Consider the following 6286-nt stretch of genomic DNA (forward strand, 5'->3'; position numbering starts at 1 on the left):
GTTGGTATTCTTTGATCCTCTCCTATCTACTTCTCATAAAGGAAAACGAAAGTAACTTTAATCTATTTGTTTCTAAGATAGCTACCCGTCTTAGTGGGACTAGCAGCTCTGCATAGACACTAGATTTCCCGATAACAAAATGGCAACTCCACTGGGGAGCGAATAGCTTGTTTGCTTGTTTATACTTGTTTGCTTTATAAACTTATAGACGGAGCCTGAAGTTAAGCCAGCTAGCCTTCGAACTGCATTTGCTATGCAAGTGCAAAGTAGATTAATGTTGCTTCAGTCTATCTCCGGGTTTTGTTTATAAACTGAACAATCGATTTGTAAACATCCTAATTGCCCTAGTGGTGGCTCTAGTAACCTTATTAGATCAGCCCCTGTGATTTCTATTTACTGACTATCATTAGCTCGGCCTAAATCCTTGAACTAAGTTGCAAACTGTGACCAAGAACCAAGTTGAAGTCTCGTCCCTGGACCATTGCACTTTCTCCTCTTGGGAATCTAGATGCATCGCACCTCCCGTGTGCAGTAGGTGCACTGCATCGCACTTTCCTTGTGTTGTAGGTGCGCTGATCAGATAAGACCTCTTCTGCTTCCAGATTTTGGTTTCTTTGTTCACTCTCTTCAGCTTTATTCAGGAGTTTTGCTGTCTGTGATCAGTATACCACTGTGGAAACTCCTTCCTTTGCATGATTCTGCCTCCATAATACAAAGAATTGTGAATGTTTTTATGTATTGTGCACCATTTACAGTTCTCTTTTACAAAAAGTAGCATAATCAAATTGTCATCTTTTGATTTGGAAGTGTCGCAAGTGTCATTTTCAGTGAAAGAAAAGAATCCTATCGTTCTTGATGGTCGATTATACTGTTACTCTTGTATTTGATTTGAATTAGTGAATTTTCAAGTGTCGAAAGCAGTTTTCAACTCAAAATCACAAAGTGTCGTCATTATCTTCCTTTCATGTTTTGAAGAAAAATTGTTAGTACTGTCGCTTTGAAAAGATAATTCAGATTTGTACTTAGAATTATTCTTGTCATTCACACATTAAGAAGGCTAAAAACAAATACATGCATGTGCATTTTCATTTAGACTGCTTGTTGATTTAGGATAGTGCATCTAGTGTGTGCTCTCTGCTCTATGTTGAAAGAATCTCATTTCTCTTTCCTTAGTAGCTAGGATTTTCATTGCAAGAAGAAGATCAAACGATTGTTTATTATCTTAGATTGCATTTTAGGAATTGTATATCTACATCATGCGGTGAACTTGAAAGGCAAACTTCTTAAGAAAGATCAACTGTAAAATAAATTCAATGAACATAAAAACGCTTTGGAACGTAATGCACAACATCTAGAAGTCTAGGCTAGAGACGTATTCTGGCGTCGTAAAGCCTGGTAACTATCGCTTTCATCGTAGGTTGGGTGATTCCTCCTCTTTGAGACGAAAGTGCCAGTATGGACTTGTGCTCCCACGTACCGTCGAGTATATATTGGGATACCACAATAGGCTATATCCTTTATCTATAGGAAGCTGTGTCTGTCGCCCCATTGATCACAATGCACTGAACACAACATTCGGGAAGATTGACTGTCGTACCGTAACTGCAGTTTTGCGATTGGTTTGGTAATCCCTCTGTCTAGATTTCCAGAGTAGTCTCTTTTGTTCCTTTTTACACTCCTTAAAGGAAAAGGTCCATCTGAGCACTTGTCACTTCAGGCTCATTAAAAATCGAAGGCGACTAGAGTCATCTTTTGTTTTTTCTCGACTCTTAAAAATTGAAAAAGCAATTTGTGTCAAAGCATCTAAAATTTATTTTAATCAGAATAACGTCACTGTTCCCTCGTTGGTCTTAGGTTGAGAAAATGGAGTCCACCAACCAAGGATTTCCCCTTGGAGGAAATCTTGGTCCTTTCTCCTCTTGGGGAGATGTTGGTGCACCTCATATGGCCACATTGTCACTTCCAGGTTTAGCGATTGGCTTTCCAATATGGCTCTTCTCGACCTTTGTCGTTCAGAATACCGTGATTCCTAAACAATCAAGTCAATAACTAGATGATACTAGAGTTACCCCCCAACCTTCTACTTCGTCCATTTCTCCCTCTCCTCCTTCCTCTTCGCTTGATGAAGCTGGTAAGGCAAAAAATCAAGTAACTAAGAAGGAGAAGAAGGGGAAGGAGAAGAAGGAAAAGAAGAAGAAGGAGCCAAAGGAAAAAAGGGGTAACCATGCATCATCTAGCAAAAATCCACACACGGAACCGTCCAGATCTAAATCTCCATGTGCCATTTGCAAAGGGGACCACTATCATGGAGATTGTCCTTGTATCCCTCAGATCTTAAGGGACTGGTCTCCTTGTTTGCACAATCTAGTGTCATCAACCTTTGACGATCATGTTGAAAGAACACCATCAACTAGTGAAAACAAAGTCTCTGGGCAGAAAGGAAGATGTCAATTTCCTTGCAAACTGTGCGAAGGCAATCATGTTGTCCACCGTTGTCCCTTCCTGGATCAAGCTAAAAGAGTCTTGGATAACCGTCCCGCTTCACCGATGCGGCTTCCTCCTGGATACAAGAAACTCTTGCCAAGCCCATCGCTAGTTGAAAATCCAACCGACACAACTTTGTGGTCGATTGAAGCATCTAACATTGAAGATAAACCCGCTGAATCCATACCAGACGAAAGTCAAAAGGTTGAGGCGGCAGTCGACCCGGTCTTGTCTTCGGAAGGTCCATCTTCAGATGATACAATCATCGAAGAGAATGAGAATGACACCGTTCAAATTCTTTTCATAAACATAGACTCCGATGAACATGGGGGCAATCTACCCGTTCCTTTACCGCAGGAAGGAAGTTCGTCAGAGTCATACCCGGCCATTTATTCGGTCCCACCTCCGAGCAACCTAGTCGTTTCCTTTGATTGGAATCTACTAGGCAGACCCCGTTTACTGGCTAGTGTACCATTCCGAATCATTGTTCAAACCTACAGAATGGTCATGGTCGGTACCATCATAGATGAGGGGGCTTCTATGAGTATCCTTTCCTCAACTGCTTGGAAAGCGCTTGGTTCACCATCGCTTCTGCCTGAGATGCAGAATCTAACAGGCTTTGATAAAGGAACCAGTCGACCGTTAGAGATCCTTCCAAGTTTGCCTATAACCTTGAGAGGGAAATCCGTGTATCTAAACGTAATGGTAGTCCAAGGACCTTTATATTATAATCTGCTCCTTGGGCGCGACTCTATTTATAGCATGGGAGCCATTGTCTCCTCACTCTTTCGAGTAATGTGTTTTCTGCATGAAGGCCGAGTGGTCCAGCTCATAGACCAGCTTTTGTTCCCCGGCTCACACATAGCTAATAGTTAAATACCATCCCTAAATGGTCTTTTCATGCAAGGAATGTCTCATCAATCTCCAGTCCGTCCACCTGAAGAACACGAGTAATTCAGTGGCCATGACTGAAACCCAGGGGGCATGCACCCTGGTTTGCTTCGGTAGAAAAACTTTAGGTATAGGGTAGGTTTCCGCGAAGGATATATGACTAGTCTGACACACCCGTCCATATAGGAAAATTGGATTAGACCGGAATAAGGTACCTCTGTTAGAAGGTAGGCCTTTCCCGACAGAACGAATGTTTTGCCTACAAATTGAAGGGTAACCTAGAAAAGGTAGGCCTTTCTTGTTAGAACAATTGTTTTGTCTGCAAATTGAGGGGTAACCTAGGAATCTCTACTTCGCTATACCTGGGGGCATGCAAACCTTTTGTGCGCAAGTGAAAAGTGACCAGCGTAACGCTAACTCCATAGTTTCGCTAACTTCAACTGCTTAAGTTGGGTGAGTGGTCGAATCGACCGTTTGCCTTCGCAAGGGCCAAATGGCACCGGCGAAATAAAGGAAAAATTTTCCTACCCAACCTTAGTAGTTAACTAACCCCTAGGATAGTAGTTGGTCATTCCTAGCTTGCATGCAAGAGGCAGCGGAGCAAAGTTTCGAATGGTGCAAGCTCCCTAAAAATTGAACCTATCGATGAGACATCCTTATTATATGACTGGCACGAGCAGTTTTTATGTGAAGTTCAAGCTCGTTAAAAATTAAACCTAAGCAATGAGCAAACGTTTCCCCCAGAGTTTAAGCTCATTAAAAAATGAACCAACCTCTAGTAAATAACCATTGCGAATGCATTATCATTAGCTTTTTGAGCCCTGGTCGTGTTCTTACCATCACCTCCACTCTGTTTTAGCCGATCATTCGCCTCCATTTGATTGTTTACCCCTTTTGAGGAACAACTGCAAAGAGTGATTCTGTTAGCCATCCTTGTGACACTGCCATGATTGGAAAATTCCAAACCTTACCTGGAATCAGCTGCTACCTGGAAATATCACTCGTTCCTCAAGAGGCGAGTCTCCTTTAAGCTCTTTTCATCTAACTCGTAAAATATGAAAAGACTGTCGAGCAGTTGGTCTCTCCAGCTCGTTAAAGCTACCGAGAGTGCTATCCCTCCTCTAGATTTTAATCTTTTTGGACTTGAGGGATTATTACACAAAAAGATCAAGCGCTTGTCTTGTTCGGCTTGTTAAAACTATCGAAAATTCATCCCTTTCGTATTATTTTATACTTTTTCAGACTTAAGGGATTACATGATGAAAAAGGATCACTAGAGTTTCCTTTCCGTCCCTTTTCAAACTCTATAAAATTGAAAAAGTACCAAGTTGTCTTTGTCGTTAAACTCATTAAAACCAATAGCGACAAACTTGTCCATGCAGACAAGAATGAGTTTCACTGTCGCTAGGCTCGTTCAAACATAGCGATGGGTTTGCCCGAAGGGAAAATTATAGAACAAGCATATGTTATCCTCCTCAAGCTTGATAAAAATAAAGAGGTACTGGTCAGCAATGACTGGGGAAAAGTTGGGAAGAAAACTTGAAGAAACTTTATTGGTAACGAAACGCTCTTGAACATGACACTTTCGCTCCATCACCATGATTGAGTCAGGTTGGGTTATTCTGTTCACCGATCATATTACCATTGGTCCACCGTGTTAGTGTCAGTCTTTCCAGCCTTCCTCCAGTGATCAAACGTGCTCTTACAAAGTGATTTTGAAGTGTCAAGGTCAAATTTTGTCATTTCCATGAGTCTTCCAGGAAAATTTGGTCACTAGGCATTAGGTCTAGGGTTTGCTCTCACTCTTTTCAAAGTTGCTGAAATGCCAATCTATGTCACTATTCAGCTGAGTCTATCATCATTCATAGGTTTTTCATTATCATATAAGTGTCTAATGAGTCTTTTTACACCTTGTCCATGCTTCAGTTGCGCCTAGGTAAGGTCATTTTCCTCTCCTAGGGTTTTGAAGCCAATTTCTCTTGGACGGTCAAATCATCGGCAAAACTTGTATCTTGATTTTCATACACCTTCCCCTATCCTTAAAGTACCTTACCAAATGCTTCCCATCACTGAGATTCCCCAAATTCCTCATTTTCGCACAAACCCTAGTTTCTAGCTACAACCTGGCAATTTTCTAGGTTGGGCCTGTGTTTTGCCCTTTTGGACCCCTTCCCTTCACTCAATCTCTGGGATTCCACTTTCCCCTGCTTCCTAACATCTCTCCCTACTTCCAAAAATTTCCCCAAGAATTTAGAAGCCCCTTATCCCCTTCATTTCGCTTCATTTCGACAAAATTCCTTGTTTCACACATCGGGATAAGTTTCACTCAAAAGATATTTCAGAGAAATCAAAGATGAATTTTGGAAAACTGAGAGAGGTTTTTGTCCACAACATTCCAAAGAAGAAAAACCTCCTTCACTTTTTGCACAGGTGTCATGGTTTTAGAGAAATGTCAAAAATACAATCGCTAGATCCAAGGAGGTTGGCCAAGGCACTAAAACGACGGAAAAGGTCTGATCCACTCCAAATTTTGCCCAAAGACTCTTTGACTGAGCATGGTGTAGGAATTTACAGGGTAAGTTCCACAGAAGAATACCAAAAGGACACCGCTCACAACCAGATCTCAAATCAATACACCAGTATTTTTGACGTGGTTAAAACCCTCAGAGTGCAAGGAGGGAAACAGTCCACGGCCTGTCCCAACGTGGGTACAGACAATTTATTAATCAAAGAATGAAAATTTACATAAGCTTCTCTCATGCACGGATTACCCGAACAATGACCCTCCATGCGCTTTAAATAGAACTCATGGACCAATCGGGTGTCAAGCCACGGATCAAGTGTCGGTAATACCGAGGTGAGAGTGAACCGTCGGATCACTACATATCGTGACCGTCGGATTGTAAGTTAC

Source organism: Pinus tabuliformis, chromosome 2_1 (assembly GCF_031772625.1).
Source record: "Pinus tabuliformis cultivar Carrire ecotype Pingquan chromosome 2_1, CPIR1, whole genome shotgun sequence".
Lineage (NCBI taxonomy): Eukaryota > Viridiplantae > Streptophyta > Pinopsida > Pinales > Pinaceae > Pinus > Pinus tabuliformis.